At 32.3% G+C, this 20,375-nt stretch overlaps 1 pseudogene; it reads right to left on the bottom strand.

The window, feature by feature from the left end:
- The window catches only part of LOC124373484, a 43,529-nt pseudogene extending 31,089 nt beyond the window's left edge, over positions 1 to 12,440 (bottom strand).
- Between the last annotated feature and the right edge of the window lie 7,935 nt (positions 12,441 to 20,375).

Raw genomic sequence — 20,375 nt, 5'->3', positions numbered from 1 at the left:
GGCAGAAAACGGGAATATTCTGAGGAAATTTCAAATTTAGATTGCAACATGCATGAGCTGCGCCTCGAAACTTGCCGGTTAAATGACAATGATCTCTCACTTTATTATAACTCTTATCTTTCCAACTATCAGGAGTAAAACCATACTGAATTGACCCAACATCATAAGCAGACCATTCACAGATATGACAAACGTTTGAATTTTGATACGAAATTTCTTCTTCTTCTGTCAATTTCATAGGTTTCATGTTCTTAGAATTATATTTTTTCGCTATGTATTTCGATAATTTATTGAGTTCTTCAAACAATTTTGTCGGGACGTTTTTCAAATCTTCTTCATTTTTGGCACGATAACATATCGGTTTGTACATGCGATTGGTCACATTCGACACTAAATATAGAGTAAAACCATAAGGAATGTGCCTCTGAATCTTGGTTGTAGTCGATCTTTGTGGATTGTTCTTGCATGTCGGAATTTTTTCTAATATGCTCTCAAAGTCCATATAAATTACGTACGGATGGTTAAATTTCTTTTGATAATTAGTAAATTTAGTTGTTTGACCTGGAAATGGCATAATTGGCTTACAAACTTCATGATTTTTACAAATTTCTAAGTGATCTGTTAAATCTCCAGATTTGTAAAAATGGCTTAAACATCTTCTACACAAAAATTTTTTTTCTTTATGTTTAGACAACTGCGAAGAAACAAGCTTATTTAAATCGGTTATCAAAACATAATGAGATTTATCATCTTGTTTAACATACAATAAATCAATGTTTGTTTCAGCGTCATATTTTTCAGAAATTTGTAACGGAACAATGTTAATATTTTCATCAAAACTGTAGACATTGATAGACATTGTTGGATACTTATACTTGGAATTGTAGCTTCGTTTTTCAAATATTTGTATATCTTTTAAAGACATTGGATACTCAAAACCTGAAAATATTTCGTCATTCACAAATTTTTCGTATTGCTTTACACGTTCACAGTCTCTTTCTGGTTTTTCAATAGCACATCTTATTGAGTAAATAAAGCAAAAATCATCTCTATTTTTTATATTTATACAAGCTTTTTTATCTTTGATATTCTTTGGTAAATCGATGTATGATCCTGCATTCATCATTTCGTGTTTGTTAAGGCTCAAAACTAGTTGTTTACAACTTTTAAATGTCCATCCGGAACCTTTATTTGGATTATTCGTTTGTTCTCGATGTGTTAATTTATTAAATTGCTTAGTAATAAAGTCGTTTACGTCAAAGATTTCGTCTGCTTTGATAGTAAAATACATTAGACATGTTTGCGGTTCACCATTCACTAAAGTTCGTTCGTATTCACATTCCAAAGAGAGATATCCTTTCATATTTTTAACATTCTCTTGAAATTTTTCTATTAAACTTTTAATTTCTGGCCTCATAATTGATAGATATTTGTAAATTGACATGGAATTGTCGTTCAAGTTTGTTAAAATGTATTGCTTGAAAAGACCGTGTATTGAGGATAAAACTTCTACATCAATGATATTTTCGGATTTTACTTTAAGAGTTTTATCAATTTCTTCGATCATTTCAGACTTGGTTTTATCGTTAGTACCGATAGCCAACTTTTCAGCTATTGAATGAAGTTTTTCATCATTAAATAGGTCGAGATTTTTCTTTTCAACTTTGAAATTTCTCTTTAATTCACGTAATTTCTCAATATTAAACATGTTTTCGTGATCGGCAATTTTATTTTCTCTAGCCCATTGTCTTAAATAATTTAGTTCATTATCGTAAATTTGCTTGTTTTTTTCATGACTTTTAGAATTATAATGGCGATCATAGTTTTTTCTTAAAATTTCTTTTTTGCAGAACGGACATGATATTTTTTCGCGCTCCATTTAGATAGAAAAATTTATTTAACTAAATGGTGCTTGTAAACCAACGATTGCGCCTCTCACGGCGTGATATCACTACGGATATGACGCAGGCGAAGCGATTATCGTGATGGTCGGTCTGTAGTAGCACACCTCGACTGTCATTGATACACACAGCGCAATCTTTCGGAACTAAAATGTCGGTAATACAGATTTTCTTTTAAGAATAAAAATTGTGTTCCCGTTTACTATTATAACATTTTCTTTTTCAAAATGTTAGATAATTTTACCTATTTTAAATATGCGTACATTTTGTTACTTGTAATGTTCAAATTATATTTTAAATTAATTTCTTAAATTTTTACTTCTCGATGGGCTGTTGTATTGTGTTGCTGAGTATATATGTCCACGAATTCGGTTTGGTCGGTTAGGAAGTTTACTTCTGAACTGTTTCAATGCGAGTGGCCATAGCGGAGAAACACCAAGTTCAGAAATATTCAGATCGTATTCCGGAACCATTTCTCTATCCGTATCTCGCTCTTCTCTCTCTCTCTAGCCTGAATATAGATCCTAGCCTATAAACGGCAGAAGTGATCGTGTCATAGGCATAAAAAGAGAGGGAGAGAGAAAGAGACAGAGGGAGGAGAAAAGGTCGACCGAGAAATGGTTTTGCACTTTTTGACTTTGAATGTTTTCTATTTAAATGGAGTTCTTGAAGGAGTTAAATGATATTGGAGAATGTAAGTTTAAAGAGTATAAGAAGTTAAATGAATTGGAAGAAAGGAAGAAACATAGAATCTTGAATTTGGAGAAAATGAAAGATAAATTCGGGTTTACAATAATTGCCGAGTTGGAAGATTGTAAAGTACACTTGCCGAACAGATTTTTTGACTGTTTTGGATGAGAAAAAGATTAAAGAATTAAACAAAAATGAAAAATTACACTTGATTGTTACTGGAAAGAAGACTATTAAAGATAAAGAAATTATAACAATTAACTTTGTAGAATAAAGTCTTAACTCTAAAACTTGCAGTCCCTCCCCACGTCATAGTACTGTTTTGATAACCATAGTTGGTGTCTTTCTTCATAGGAATCACATGGAATATTATCTACAGTAATACCTTTTGTTTCACACAAAATGTGGCTATATTCTATAAGAAAAAATTCTATAATGCTCTTTAATGAATTGTGTTGATAAATCTTGATACTCACAAAAATTCCTAAGAAATTCATCAATTAAGTCTTGATTATCTTGAAAGAACGTATAATATGGGAAAAATGTCATAAAAAAATGATGAAAATTCTCTGTTTGTTTATTTTTTACTTTCTTTTCAATATCTTTCGTAATTATATTAAATATGTAATCCCTTACTTTTTTAGTTTTTTGCCGATAGTAAAACACTCCATTAGACGTTTTTTCTGCAAAAGACTTTACAAGTTCTTTGAATTCTGTATCATTTAAGGAAAGTATCAACTGTTCTTTAAAATGTTTTGGTAATTCGTTGAACTCGTTAAAATTGTCTTTCTTTGTAAGTTTTTGAAATGCTAGAAACTGAAGAGAGCTTGGTGAGTTCATGTTGTTTATTTAGTAGAAAAGTTTTTTATTAAAGTACAGTATGTTTTTAGTAAAAATGTTTTAAATTGATTAAATTTTATTAAGATAAATCCTTTATTCGTAGCAGATTTGACAACATTTTACAAAGCACAGCTTAAGAAAGTAGAAGCTCAGATTCGGTTAATTTTTCATTCCACAGAGTAGATAGTAATGTACCGATCGCTTTTGGAGACGAACGACTGTAGATTCGGTTAATTTTTCATTGAGATTTGCTGTGTTATTTCTCAGCTTCCTTTATGGTACATTGAACAGTATTTTACATTGCTTTTCGGTCGGCTCCGAAAGTGCGCCAGGAACCCCATATTACTATCTACTTATATATATATACACAAGATATGAGGATACATTTTTATTTGATTTAATAGTTTCATCTGCTCTTTACAAATTCACTATTCCTACCCTCTTAGCAGCATCCTCCAGAGATAGTTCGACCGCAGGCTGTCTGTGATGGATGGGACCCCGCATTTTGCCCCTGGGTCTATGGAGGGCATTCATACGCTGTTGTGGGATGTTACTGTCCTCCAGCTTGATACTGCCGTCAGGAGACTTCAACACAGTAACTGGCACTGAGACCTGTCAACAAAATTCCACTGTGTAGCTCAGACCAATCATTCCAGATTCTGAATGGTCTTGACCTTTTTACTGTTGATTATTTTATCTGCCTAGGCATATTTTTTGTCATTTGTACGTATTCTGCCAAAACTGACATCTATATCTAGAAAGCTACCACTAACAGATCCAACAAAGGGCATAATTTAGCTTACACTACTTACACTGGAGAGGTCTCTACCTTTTTCCAGAGATATATGATCAAACATTCAATTTAGCACGTTAAAAATTAACAAGTCCTTTAGAAAAGATTTACCTATTAATAGAAAATATTTAACATTTGTGAAGATGTACCTACTTCAATCAAGTTCTAATGTCTCATACCAATAACAAAAAAATCCATAATGGAGGTTTGTTCTGTGTTTTTATCTCAGAGTGCTTGCAACAATTTACACAATGTATCGCTCCGTATTTAGTTTTTGAGTGGAATTTTTGAGCAAAAATTTCTGATAGCCTACATCCTACCATAAACCCATAACAATGTAATCTTAACCAGAAAGTTGCTAAAACATATTTAGCTCTCAGTTAGGGTGGCAGGCCCTCGGGTAAGGCAATTAGCTCTCTGGTTGGTAAGCCCTCTGAAAGGATAGGTCCAAGCACATGCATAATAAGCAGGTATATCCGTTAGGTCACTTTTTCATAGACAAATATGTTTTGGTATATCTTTAGTAAAATTATTCTTCATTATCATGGATTAATATTAGGATACATACGAAAGTCTCTACATTGAGAAATTGAAAAATTTTCTAGGTCTTACCTCAGTTTTATTTAACATTTGAAATTCTGTGTGTATGATCCAGTAGTGGCACAGTCCTTTAGATCTACTGGTAGCATTTTAATTTTTTTTATAATTATTTGAACCTTAACCAATGCTCTAAACATAACTCCTTTCACGACTTACATGCACCACATGCCACTTCGAGAGTTCATTAATATTGCTATCCTAATGACTTCTCATTTACTTTCCATTTGAAAAATAAACAACGGTGAGAATTGTAAATATTCACCAACAAATTATCCATTTATTTACATTGTTCATTACTATTTATTATACCACAAACATGATGAACAGCTGAATAATATGATGTCTTAATTTGTTCCTTTTGTTACCTTAACTATAACGTCAGTGATATATTTAACATCATAGAAAACCAACGACAATCAATTTGTTCCTTCAAGCATTGTAACTAATTCACTATTCTTTAACAGTGTTGGGTCTTGTTTATAAATTTATCATGTTTAGAGATTTATCTTTATTGTAGTTGTAATAAGATATCAGGATTAAACGTTGTGATAACAAATGATGTGTTATTATAGGTGTAATGTTATGTTGCCACGGCAATGAGTTTGACTTATGAGAATTTCAAGTTTCTCATATAAAAAAAATCTATGTATATCTATTATTTACATTATAACTATTTTCCTAGATATACCTCCATCTTCTTTTAATTTGTTACAGCCACTTTTTAAAAAATGTTGCGTACCAAAAGAATTTTACATATATATTTATAAGGTATTACATCAACATCATCATCGAATGTGGTATTCTTTACTTAACACATTGACTACGACAGATGCCTTACGGTGCATAGGCTTCATAACATGTTCAATGTCACTGAGTATAGACCAGCAGTGAAGGTGTTCATTGAGAACAAAATGATACCAGAAAATATTTACTTTACCCACATTACATAGTGTTCTAAAACCAATTTTTTTAGATTAGTATGCTATACTTCTGTTTCCACAACAAATTTTTAACAGCTCACAAATCATATGAGTTTATTGCACAAAAATTGATAGCATATTATAGTCTATTTGAAATTTAGGTTAAATATCACAAGTAGTCTATCGATGTAAAGGACTCACAAGCATTCGTGATTAGGTCCATTCGTAATGAGACTTTCTAGAATTACGATATTCCGCCCTGGGCAGTCTGGCAGTTTGCGCTGTAAATTAAAATCAATTAAATCTTATTTAAAGGTTAAACATACACTCAGGACAATGACTTCAGGAGTTCCTTAATAAAACCATATAACCGCCCAATCAATAATAAAATTTAAATTTAATAATTTTTTCATGTTATTCTAAAAATTCATACTTAAAAACAATACTTTTCTTTACTTGTAACACTTTATACAAAACAAAAAATGGTTTTTAAGGTAATTTCCCTATTACATTAATACAGGGTAGAAACATGACCATCTCAGAATTTTATGAAATTTGTTATGAAGGTAGTCCTCATACAGATTAATAATATTGCCAATTTTTCCCCAAATATTTCAAACTGTTTCAAAGTTACGGCTATGTAAAGTTTCTCAAAAATCACCAAATAACCGCAACCAACATACTTTAATATTGCCAAACCTTTTCTTCTCACCAAGCTATAAAGATGGGAATGGTTTCATTTTACTCAGTTTTAAATGCTCTTTCTTTTGATATACAACACAACATACTCTGGTAATAATATTTTTTTTATTAAATTAAATTCAAAATTTTGATTTTCTTGAAAAGTGCATATTTTATGTTAGTGTGTTGATTTCATATGGACTGAACCTTTAGGGGGTTATTGTTGTTATACCTTTTATACTTGTATCTTACATAAAAAGTTGGTCTTAATCAGACCACAGGTTTTCGAGTTGTAAATGATCAAAGCTGCAGTTTGGTTGAACAGCGCCAAAAACCTATACATTTTTAGATCTTACCAACATATACAACTAAAATGTATTGTTTGTAAATAATTTTCTTTATACAAGAGTCATTCAATAATTAAAGAGACAAATTGTTCTGGGGAAAAAAACTGTTGGTAGGGGAAGTTTGGTACTATTATGTTTTTAAGTAGGGATCACTGGGATAAGCCCTGATTGGCTGATGTATTAACATTGTTTTGTTTATAAAATCAAAAATACATTTCAAGATTGTACATCTGCTTGAAAATTCCACTTTAGTTAACAACATTCTGTTATTAGTTTTTTACTTACTAAAGACAAGAAATCAGTAGATACATACTGTAGAATGTCTAAAGTTTGTGGTAAGGGTTGCATTAATAGCGGAAAGTTTTACAAATGGTTAAAACAGTTCAAAATGGTTGTGACTCAGTAACTGACGAACACCACTCTAGCCCACCAGTTGTAGTCCCAACTCCCTCACTTGAAAGTCAAATTGATGACATTATTCGTGCCGATGCTCAAGCTCGAGTTTTTTATTATCTCAAAGAGCAGTGTACAATGAACAATACTACTCGAATTTGCTTTTGAACAAGGCCATGAGAGAGAAATATTGTGAATCTCAGAGGAGAAATGTGATTCTCCAGCAAGACAATGCACGTCCTCATACTTTTCAACTAACCCGTGAAACTATCAACAAAATTGGCTGGGAAGTACTGCCTCGTTCTCCTTAGAATCCTGATTTAGCACCTAGTGATTTCAATTTCTTTGCTGCATTGAAGAAAAGACTTTGTGAAAAAAGGTTCCAAGACAACAAGGACATGAAAACATTTGTGGGTAATTGGTTCAAACATCATGATAAAGAGTTCTTTGCAACCGGCATAAAAAACCTTGTAGCCCCCATTGGAACAAGTGTATAATTGTTCCAGGGAATTATGTTGAAAGGTAGTAAAAGTATTGTTTTCTAAAAATAGACGGTTTCTTTTCCAGACTATTTTGTCTCTTTAATTATTGAATGACCCTCATATCTCTAAACACAAATATAAAAATGCAAAATTTTAATGGGTATATATACTTTTTGTTCCCAGTTTAGCATTTTCCTTTTGAAAAATAAAAAATAATGTGAAATGGGTAAAGTAAATATTTATAGCAAATATACCAATTTTTAAAAAAGTCTGCAAATTGCGGAAGGTATACAATTTATTTGTCACCAACAATGTCTTTCATACAGTTTTGAGATATGTTTCTTGTTAAGCATGTAGAATGTTAAATTAGGTAAAACAAAAATGGGAAACACAAAGAAAACAAAAAATATAACTATTAATTAATGTTCTTCTCACGTTATATTTTAAGATTGCACAATGGGAGTTGGCTGGCTATTAGTATGTAAGGCATAACAGTTATGTGAGTTTTTTGGCTCCAAGCATTAAGAAGGATGATTTTCATTCTACGCCATCAGCCTGAAAAGCTTCTGCTGCAGCCAGTAATGGCTGCAGGTATTACTATGACCTAATACTCCTCAAGATTTTTCCAAAACTGTTTTGTTTTTTCAGCCTATTCACTTTCTAGATCAGCGCAGCTGTGTGGACGAAAAACATCCCTCAAGATAGTACAGTTCAGTAAAATCTGTAAGTCTATACTTGAGAAACTAAAAATATTACTAGTTCACCTAAATACATTGTTCTATGTGGCAAGAGAGAGATGGCCATGACAGTAAACAATGTAAAGTTCCTTGACAAGCTGAAGAACATGACTTAAAATGAAAAAATATCTTACCTTTTAATTCTCACACAGTCCAAAAAAAACTAAATACAACACCCACTACACAAACTGTCCAAGTGTGAGCAAGCTATTGGAAATTCTCTACAATTGCTATCAACTTCAACTGTTTTACTATTCATGTATATTACAAGGTGCATAATTTTAATAACAACTGGGATGATTACAATAGTGTCAAAAAAGAACTAAACATAATAATTGAAATATATTGAAAGAAACTAAAATCTGCTATCCTCTGTCAGTAATCGCTCTTTGTCGTTATACAATATAGGTAGATAGGTACATGTATTATAGATATGAAACTTTAAATTAAGCCTTTATAAGCACTTAAAAATTATCTGGCCTTGAATTTAGATAGGCTATTGTTTTTGAGAGATATTTTTCCTTTTCCAGCCAGAAGTGCAGGTTGGCAGTAAAGAAGTATGATCAGGGTCATTTTTTGATCAGTACTTTCCCGACCTCAGATCACACCACAGAAAAAGTACTAGTATACACCTCTGACAGAAAAAAAAACCACCCAAGTCAGTACCTGATTTGAAGCTCAGAATATTAGAGTGCTCATGACGTTAATTTTGTCCTATCTCTAATATGTAGGCTACATAACTACTCTTATCACATACTTGCAGAACTTGTGAGAAATGCTAGTTTGTTTTCATAAAATATGTGCAACCAATTTTACAAATTTAAACATCTTATATTAACAAATGTATAACTTTTGTATTTATTGTTGGAAAAAATGAACAAGATCTTGTTTTTAGCCTAACAATGTGCTTGTTTTCGAGTAGAAAATAGATTTGGCATTGTTTACTAACATGTATTTTTTGTTTATGTATAGTACTATATAAAAATACACTTCTTTTAGTTTGAATACATATAACTGCCTTTTATAAGCCAACAGCAAAAAAATGAATATACTAGACCTATTCTACATCTATTTAGAAACGCTCACACAAAAACTGAAGCACCTACCTTGAAAAACAAAGTACATATGTTTACTTTACCACGTTACCTAAAACCAGAGGCCACTATTTTTGCAAATTTTTCTTACCGCGAACTTAACAAAACTACATTCTTAGAAAGAACAGGCTCTGTATCAGCGAGAAGGATTCCAATCTGTCCGTATCTACTACTTGTTATTACCCTATATAAGTAGGTAATTTTTTGTTATTACCCTATATAAGTAGGTAATTTCATTCGTAAGTATTATAAAAACAAACAGTTAATATTTTTCTTTTCACCTCTGGCAAGAAAAGGAAACCCCTCGAGACAATACCCAAATTCAAGGTCTGATCACATGAGCCCTCATAAAGGTTATCTTTTTACTTTGGTATTACTAGTAACAGATTTATGTAACCTAATCTAAACCTACTTATTTCACGTAATAACATTCCATAGCGTGAAATTTCCATTCTTAACTTAATTGCTTACATGAAACAGCTGTTACTGGTTACCAAGTAACCTAATACCAGAGTCGTTATGATAACTCCATATCACTTAGCCCAGGTGTTAATGAAATAACAATATCCTGGTAATAGGTTATCACCACTGATTAACCTGTTACAGACACTAATACTGCCCATCTGTAATGGCCACAAGTACAATGGCGATGTACATGTTTAATTTGTGTCGCAAGGTGTCAGACACATTTATGCTTCAAAATAGGGGTAGGCCTAGGGTACGATAAGCAGGTAGACCCGTTTTTTTATATCGAAGAATGTAATCATGATATCTAATATTCGCATCTCAAATCCTAGACTATCAATCGATATAAAAGTATTTATAGTCCTCAATAACAAACATGTTTTAAATTAAAATGTGAATTTAATATTAACAGTGATCAAACAAATTATTATAACCAAAATTTAGAAAACTGAAGATGACCATATTTGCTCCTCTCACAGTTACATTTGTTTCTTTCCCACAAGTTTCACATAATGGGTCTTTCGGTACGAGTCCTAAATGTTGAAACCACAAAAAACTTGTCTAATAATCTTTTAAAGCAATGTTTTGAAGTTTTTCTAAAATTGACTGCAATTTTAATAATCAACATGTTACTTATGTAAAATTGAAATATTACCTTACGTGTATTATTTGAAAGTGTTTCCAGCTGTTGATATAGATTATATACGTTAATTGTTCAAAATAATTAATTAGTATCAATTGATTATATTGATGGTTATGATTAAGTAATATCGTTTGCCAGTTTCGATATAAAAAAAAACCGGGTCCGCTATCATACCCTACCCCAAAATAGTAAAAAGTAAGTAGCCTAAATGTAACTCAGTTTCATTAGTTAATTTTATAAATACACATAACCTAAGTTTTTATTAATAATTAAATTGTTACTGTAAAGATTTCATAACAGTTGAACTATACTCCAATTTAATTTCCACCTATTGAAACCTTACATTGTTTTGTTCAGGAGGGCGATAGCAATAGGTAACGTAAAACTTGTATTTTGTAGGGTCGGTGGTATTTATTTACAATAGCGTGACCATGGAAAATGGACTTTTTTTCATGGGTTGGGCATTTATAACCAAGTATTATTATCACAGGTGCATATAAACTGGGGGGAAAGTATATTATTGTATTATATTGATGCCTTTCGGGCATTATTGCGTTAAGGAGCAGGGGCATCACGTGATCTGGGATTCGACTTTTGCAAGCTCGAGTTAATTTTTTTCTAAAAGAGCAAGCAGTGCGCAGCATTGCGCAGCGGGCAGGCATCGTTGACAGGATTAACGTACTAGTCAGCATCATTTCAGAAACTTATCACTTACCTTAATGTTCAGGCCGTGGTTTACATAAAATTGTAAAACTCCATACTCGTCTTTACGAATTGCTTCCACGTAAGATAACGAACATCCAACACAAAGGTGTGCCATTACCACTACTGAACTAGGAGGTTAAGAATAGACACGGAGGAACAAAATAGTTCAAAATGGCGTCCCTTCTTTATTTGAGAGAGCCGCGGAGTAATACCAAACTGTCAAATATGGATAGTGTTGCCAGAGGTACTGTCAAAAACAGAGTTTTCAGAGGATCTTTCAAAAAATCGTAACTCCTTTGATTTTCGTTGCCGACAAATTTTTTCTTCACTACTGTTTTCAGGAAAAATTGTAGTTTTCAGGAAAAAAAATGAACATACCTTTCCATGGTCACGTTATTGTAAATTGATACCGGGTCGGCCCTTAGCTTCACAATTATTATTCGTTATATTATTATCAGTGATTCGATAACCATGAATATCGACAATTCGAGTGTGGGACACGTATTATACTGCAGCCTTTAGAATAATATGTGCATGTACTTCTTAAAATATAAATCGCAGCACCACCATAATAAACCTTTTGAATGTGACACTCTTACACTGTTTAGCCTCTTTAGGACTAAGCTCTATTGGTTTTGAGTTTCACTCAAAGAAAATAGTGTCCTTTTTTAAAAACTGAGTTCTCAAGTAGCCTAAACTTAAAATACCATTAGGGCATATTTTTTTCCTTGAAAACATGTAACTTAGGCCTACCATAACATTAGAGATTAAGAAAGGGTCTTCATATGAAAGGAATAATAGCTTAGGCTTATTAAAAAACTAAATTTCAAAATATGGGATTATAGAAACCAGCATTAGCTATGCCTAACATACAACATATAACATACACGAGGATGTTATTGATTTTTTTTTAATTGTAACCTGTTAGCCTATAAAGTATTTCATTTGGTGTTTAGATTAGACTATGAATAATGAATATTTAAATTTGTATTTACTTACTGGATCAGCCATTATAACAGATTCAGTACTAACAACTTGATCTATTATTTCAATACAAAGAAAATACAATCTTTTATCCAACTATCACTTTAAAGGGTGTTTGACGATACGTACAACAAAACGGCATTAAATTTAAGCCTTGAGGACAAAATTTTATAATATTGAGTTTTGGCTTCCGTTTCTGTTAGAGCTTTTAATTCTCCAAAACCAACAAAACAAAGAGTATTTTTCCACTCAATAGGTGTTCCAAAACGGTGCAATCGGTCAACATAATTTCACAAAAATTATTAATTCGCTCGGTAATGTAGATCAATTTTTATACGGAAACATTCAAAATACTGAATAACAATCCTATAGAGTCCAAATATATACAAATAAACTGATATAATATTAACCCATAAACTACAAAAAAGCACTTTAATATTCTCTGTTCATTGTATTACCCCAATCAGCTGCTCCTTGATTTATTGTTTGTATTACTGCTCAATACTAGAGCAGAATTGTTGAAGATGGAGCTTATATTGGCTACAGTTAACTTATTAAATTTTAACACATAAAACCAATATTGAATACTTTTTTAACGGCCATAATTATAAACTTTTTGACATAATTTCTTGGTCGTGGCTATAAGGCAAACTCAACATTAGCGTCGGCAATATATTTCACTCGAACCAGCACTCAGCAGTGGTCATAAACGTACAAAAACACCTACTATAAATTACAGAGGAACGAGTAAACTGCTAGTAGAGCAGATATGAGATGCAATGTAGTCTGACTTTTACTATACATTTAAGGAATGTTATGAAACCTATCTAAGTTGCCTTTTGACAAAAGTAAGCTTCTCAGAGCTGTGAATGTATATATATATATATATATATATATATATATATATATATATATATATATATATATATATATATATATTCTTGATCGGGAGAGACAAAATCAGCTTTGGAACAAAAATACGAAGACCGGAGTAAATTAAAATTACCATAAATTTACTAAATTTACACTTTTAACATACTTTCTTGATTGTGGCAAAAGAAAAACTCAATATTAGCGTTGGAGATATAGAAGCAGAAGTACTCATATGGGTTTAAACCCTACGAAATTGAGTGCGAAACTGCGGGCAACTGCCAGCTTGGAAATAATTAAGAGAAAGCATGAAATAGATGTCAGGTACTGCATGCCTACAATTTGGAACAACTGCAACTTAGTGTTTTAATATAAAACAGTGTGTATGACATTGTGATTAATTTTCTGGTTTCTATAAAATTGTAGGACCAGCCTTAAGTTTTTAATAATTTAACAAATTACTTTGTTAAGAGAGTAAAACGCTAAGCTACACGATGTTTTAAAATGCATTTGTTCAAGTACCCCCAGCCACAAATTTATTAATATTACATTCCATAGTGAAACAATGTGTTATAGCTTAAATATTGAGGATGGTCTTTAGACGGTTTAAAGTTTGATCCGGGACACTTAATTGTTAGTATGCATCACGTATTTAGGCGTGGAAAGTGTACTTCCACAAATATTATTCTACTACATAACTTCATCCAACATCATCAAGTGGACTGAATCCTGTTATACCTCTCTAACGGTCGCAGAATAAACCATGAGATCTCATTATATGAACTTAATGGGTATGAAATTTCCGGCCCATTACGGCATTGGCTAAGAAGCTAGAGATGTAAACAATCGATTCCTGGTGGCCAGGTTTTCTGGAGCTCACTTTAAAGGTGGTATCAAATCTTATCATGTATCCCCCAAGATCGGGCTCTATTCCTGTAAAATCTGTTCCTGAATATCATCCACAGTAATATGTCTGCTATGTGCAGATAATATAACGATTTACCTTCAAGTGGCCTACCTGGATGATTCTCGCCATCGGCAAACACCCCATGGAATTGATGATATTGTCTGAGCACTTTAGACATCACGCTTCTAGGCATGCTGTCATTACATATTCATTACATGTCATTACATATACTCATCCAGTTGCCTTCGACTAGAGCTCAACTGATACTGCACTGAAAATCATTACCAAATCCCGAACGAAGTGATAACGCCTTTGGATCTCAGCCCGATGTAGCCACATATGTAGCAATGCCAAATTACTTTTTGGGTTACTAAATCACTCTCTTTAAAACTCTTATCATACCAGTCTTTGAGTATGCTTCTGTTCTCTGGTTTTCTTACCCATATCAATATTTTGAAACGGCTGCAGATGAGTTTAATAAGGATAGTGAGACTACCACTAGGCATTTATTTCATATTCATTATTTATAATCACCATTAAGCATGCCATCTTGTAATAAAACTGTTGAAAACCGATTGTCAAAAGGGGGTAACAATTAAAAATAAAAATGAAGTAAAATACTTAGATAAAGAATTGGCATGTTAATGCCCTTTGATTTTCTTTACGGAGAGATATATTTCGGGCTGATTACAGCCAGTGGCGTAGCGAAGGGGGGTCCAGGGGGTTCAGGACCCCCCCCCGAAATTTAAGAAATTACAAAATTAATCATGGAGCAGGAGAAAAAAAGGAGAGTTTATCATTACTCTTGTCTAAAAACACATTAAATTGATTGATTTAATTGATTAAAGTGACCGTTGTTAAAAATATAATTCTCCTTTCGTTTAAATCATAAACTATCAAACGATACTTTTGGGCTCGGCCTTTCGGATAGTGTAGTGTGATCACGGTATTTATAGGGCGCGGTCACGTGACGTCGCAAAGTAACCTGAACCGTAACACGGCGAATAGTTTAAATTAGCGACCACTTCGTTCAAATTCGTCTTGGGGACGTAAAATGACCGCTTAGAATTAAGTTACGACGTTGATTTTAGGTGTTATTAAACTGTAGACGTGTATATAATTATCTAAAAAAAATTAAAAAATTACTTTTGGTCGGAAAATACACTTGAAAACTCTACTGATTAAAACTTCAACTAATTTGAACTAATCAGTTATTGAACTAATTCAGTGATTGAGGTAACATGGTGTTTTCGGTTGAGTTAGGACGACGATTTTTGTTATCATTAAACTGTACACTGTACCTATATAATTATCGAGAAAAAAAATCACTTCCGGTCGGTAAATACCGAAGAAAAGCTCTCTACAGATTCAAGTTTTGACGATTTTGGATTTCACTGGTTGAGTGGTTGAGATAAAAGTGGTACTTAGAATTATGTTAGGACGTTGATTTTAGGTATTAATTCAACGCCGACTAATACATATATAATTATCGAGAAACAAAACAATAAAATCACTTCCGGACGGAAAATACCGAAGAAAAGCTCTCTACAGATCCAAGTTTTGACGATTTTGGATTTCACTAGTTGAGTGGTTGAGATAAAAGTGGTACTTAGAATTATGTTGGGACGTTGGTTTTCGGTATTAATTCAACGCCGACTAATACTTATATAATTATCGAGAAAAACAACAATAAAATCACTTCCGGACGGAAAATACCGAGGAAAAGCTCTTTACAGATTCAAGTTTTGACGATTTTGGATTTCACTAGTTGAGTCGTTGAGATAAAAGTGGTACTTAAAATTATGTTAGAACATTGATTTTAGGTATCAATAGAACGCCGACTAATAACTATATAATCATCGAGGAAAAATTGACAAATCACTTCCGGTCGGATAATACACAGGAAAAACTCCACTGATAAGTAATTCCGACTACTTTGGATTTCACTGACTGAGGTATTATTTCATTTTTTTTAGTATATCCGATCGGAAGTGATTATTTTTGTTTATTTTTCTCGATAATTATATATTTATTAGTCGGCGTTGAATTAATACCTAAAAATCAATGTCGTAACATAATTATAAGTACTACTTTTACCTCAACCAGTGAAATCCAAAATCGTCAAATCTTGGAATCTGTAGAGAGCTTTTCTTCGGTATTTACCGAACGGAAGTAATTTTTTTTCTCGATAATTATATAGTTAGTCGAATACAGTTTAATGATAACAAAACATCGTAGCCCTAACTCAATCAAAAATACCACGTTTACCTCAATAACTGATTTCCGAAGTAGTTGAAGTTCTAATCATTAGAGTTTTTCATGTGTATTTTATTTCTGACCGAAAGTGATTTTTTTTGATTTTTTCCGATAATTATGTACTCGTCTACAGTGTACTGATACAAAAAAATCGTCACTACAACTCATTCATAAATACCTCAATCAGTGAAATCCAAAGCAGCCGAACTTCTAATTAGTAGAGTTTTTCCGGTGCATTTTCCGACCGTTAGTTTGAACTGCGCCCGAGCAACGTAGAAAATTGCCCTCTTTTTCTAAAGGGTTTACGGCCGTCAGTGGCCCAATGTCCCCGAAGGGGTATTTCATTTTCTCTACAGAATATAGTTTTGTCAATTAAACGATTGAGTGAAGCTCTGTTTTGTTCTTTTTTTCTTTCTTATCCAGTGAACGCAACATCACATTGGTGCCTTCTACTCGGCCAGAATCGAACTTCGTAAAGTTTCTGTAGCTATACAAGAAAATTTGTGTCACCGTACTAGAGTTTGCTGTGAGGGTTGAATTTGCCTATTACATCTTTCCACTTTCTGTAAGGCGTAGTTACTAAAGCTCCATATTTTTGGTATTTACCTTTTACTAGTGAACTCATTGGCAAATAACACACAAAACGTCCCCCGGATCCCCGGTTTCGGACCCCCCCCGAACGAAATTTCTGGCTACGCTACTGATTACAGCCCATTATTATTTGTATGAAACCTAAAATTAATGGTTGTGGATGAAATTAAAACTTACTCAAGCATACATACGAGTATAATTAATTGTACAGTTAATTACAAAAATACAGTTCTTGATTGACTATTAATAAGGTTAATAAAGCAAGTAAATTCTTTGCAATTATGTTCTATCCAAAGGAGCAGCAAATAAAGGATTTGTTATTAATATTATCATAAGTACACAATCATATATTTCATAATATTTTTTTAAATATGTATTTTCTTTATAAGTACTTCAAAGTTTAAAAAAAGATAATTATAATATAAGAATTGCGAACTCATTCTTAATGTCCTAACAGAACCGAACACTTTGGTAGAACTAGTTAAAACTACTTACAAAATCATTGTTATGATGGCAGCAAATGTTTTGTCCCTAAGTATCCAAGAAAATGAAATCCGTCCCTGAAATATAGTTAACATTTCCAGAAAAACGTACAAGTAGCATAATTAATTTTCTATAAATATTTACATATTTTTTCTACAATATTTTCATAGTTTCTGTAATAAATGTTGAAAATAATCTATTAAGGGGGCAACGTACCCAAAAAATTGATTTTTTTCTAAAAATAATTTTTATTTTATTTTTTAGTTTCTAAAATGTTTGGAAACAATAATCAATTATTGGTTTTGCATTATCATTGCCAAAAGTGTGTTTTTTAATAAAATCTATTAGCGTGTAGAGCTGATTTTTTTCTCCTCCAGGCGGCCATTATAAATGACAAGCTTTATATCATATTCATAATATATCATATAACTATTCATTACTAATGTATTTTATTGCTGTATTCAGTATATTAGAATGTCATAGTTTCAGAACTTACTAAGATCCCAGCTTTTTTTACGTATGGTAATCACTCAGTAGATCAGCTGTTGTCAGTGATCAGCTGTTAGTTCCAGTTAGTGTACTGTACTCTAACCTCACTTTGTGAATGACATGCGTTTGTTGTGTTTTGTTGAACAATTTAGTGATTTCGACTATTAGTTTTGATTTAGTCATGAAGCAATCAACTAAAAATGAATATTCTAGAAACAAAATTAGTAAGAAAAACTTGAAGTATAAAAAAATACCGTCAGCAAGTTAAATTGAAAAAGATGAAAAAGGAAGAAAAGAAATTAAAAAAGAAGGTGGTACCTATGGGGCTGGACTCTTTTAAGTTTAAAATATGTTTTACACTAAACACAAAAACAATGATTATGTAAATAGTCTTACTTTTCCATATTTAATAAACATATGAAGTTTTTTTGCCTTTTCCCGTAAGTTTAATTTTTCCGTGTTTTCCAACACGTTTTACAACGTAACTTCTTTATTTTATTGACCTAGAGACCTCATATTTTGTACATATGATCTTCAATATATAGTGCACAAAGTGTAGTATGGGATCAAGTATATTTTAAATTATACTCCTAATATAATTTTTTCAGTTTATAGAAAATTAAAATTTTTTGAAAAAATTTAAATAAAATGTCACTTACCTATTTTGATAACTACACAAAATTCCATACTACACTTTATAAGGCTATTTATTAGCTTTAAAAATATATATAAAAAATTAGAATAGGTGCAATACAAAAGCAGCTATGGTGTAAAAACAAGAATTCTAATTTTCTTGAAGAACCCCCTCCCTTTCCCATGAAGAGGGGTGGGAGGGGGGTTAATAATATATTTTCTTTAAACCCTGTCCTAGGGTAGGGTGACCAAACGTCCCGGAAAACCGAGATTGTCCCGGTTTTCAATCATGTTATGCGAATGTCCCGAAAAAATGTTATCGGGACGCCCAAAAGTCCCGGAATAAATATCCTTTTCTGCATGGCCGATCATTACCCTCCACATCAAGCTGTGTGTTGAGTAATGTATAATGTAATATTTAAACTTGTGAACTATACTATACTATTTAGCTATTTTTACCATTACATACCTACCATGATATAAGTCAATGTTATGTAATAATCATGATGTTGTCAATTATTGTAATATCAATTATATACTATCATTTGATAACAAGTTAAATTTTGAAACACTGCCATATGAACATAGAGTCTTGGAAGTTCATGAAACATTGTTTTGTGTGAATCTAATTAATTAATTGTAATTAAAGACAAACTATGAATCAAGTAGTTTCTTATTAAGAATAATTCTTATCCAGGAAAACAACTTACCCAGTTGGCTAGTATGCGGCCCTGGTGATGATGGGGAGGGAGGAAATAGTGCATAATTCGAAGCCAAGGCCGTACCCGGGAGGGGTTTCAGAAGTGTTAAAAGTCTTTCCCTACTTAAAATTAAAAGGTTATAGCTTTCAACGTTTCAAATTCTTTGGTCAAGTGGTCAGATGTGATATGTTAATACAAAAACATTTAAATGACTTAAAAAATCCTTTTACTTTTTTGTCAAAATTTCTTGAGTCAAACCCATAGTTTTTTGATGCTAAACTCCGGTTGATCAAGAGTTAAAATCTGCCTTAAAATGGGTCATTTTACACTTAAATTATGAAAATTTTCTGGGGGAGGACCCCCGGACCCCCCGACTTGATGGGGGGTATTTCCGTACCCCCCAAACCCCCTGGTGCTCAACCTCCCACTGGAGCTGTCCCGGTTTTCTTCTGTGAATGATTTGGTCACCCTATCCTAGGGAGACACTTTAATGAACAAAAAGATTAATTAGTGGCAAGAAATTAAAAAAACATGTTTTGGGTACATTGCCCCCTTAAGATTTCAACTATTAAACAGGAGTTATATGATCAATGTTGTAAAAAATCAACCTTTAAAAAAATTAATGCATCTTAAATTTGATTTTGTAAGGTGGCTCTATGAGATGAACTCTACATTTCTTTCAACTGTGCAAAGAATCCAACACAAATACCTTTGATTATGTATCAGTCTGGATAGATCAAGACAATACAATATTTGCCTTCAGAACGTGACAGAATATTTTGATGTTTTAATAAATATGATATATAACTTATACGACAGGAAATGATATTTCAAGATACTCTCTGCAGTTTTTTTTATATTATTTGTTGACCCTTAACAGATGGTCAGTGGAACGGTTCCAAAATACTGTGGTTCAGCCAGACAGGCCTATTTTTTGTTCTGTTTTCTGTTCAGTTTATCTTGTTTTCGTGTTGTTAGTCACACTGTCACTGCGTTCTGATTTCTGAAATTCAACAATAATTAAGGTAGATTTTCCATTAGATGGAATACAAAATAGTTCTATAATTAGATGGAAATATACGTGGCTTTTAAGCAATAATAAAATTAAGGAAAGATTAATTACAGCGAATGTAAGGAAACTGAGTACTTAGGGAAATAATTGTCCAAGAG

The sequence above is a fragment of the Homalodisca vitripennis genome, unplaced genomic scaffold (assembly GCF_021130785.1).
Source record: "Homalodisca vitripennis isolate AUS2020 unplaced genomic scaffold, UT_GWSS_2.1 ScUCBcl_5673;HRSCAF=12514, whole genome shotgun sequence".
Classification (NCBI taxonomy): domain Eukaryota; kingdom Metazoa; phylum Arthropoda; class Insecta; order Hemiptera; family Cicadellidae; genus Homalodisca; species Homalodisca vitripennis.
This window is presented reverse-complemented; position numbering and strand designations above follow the sequence as displayed.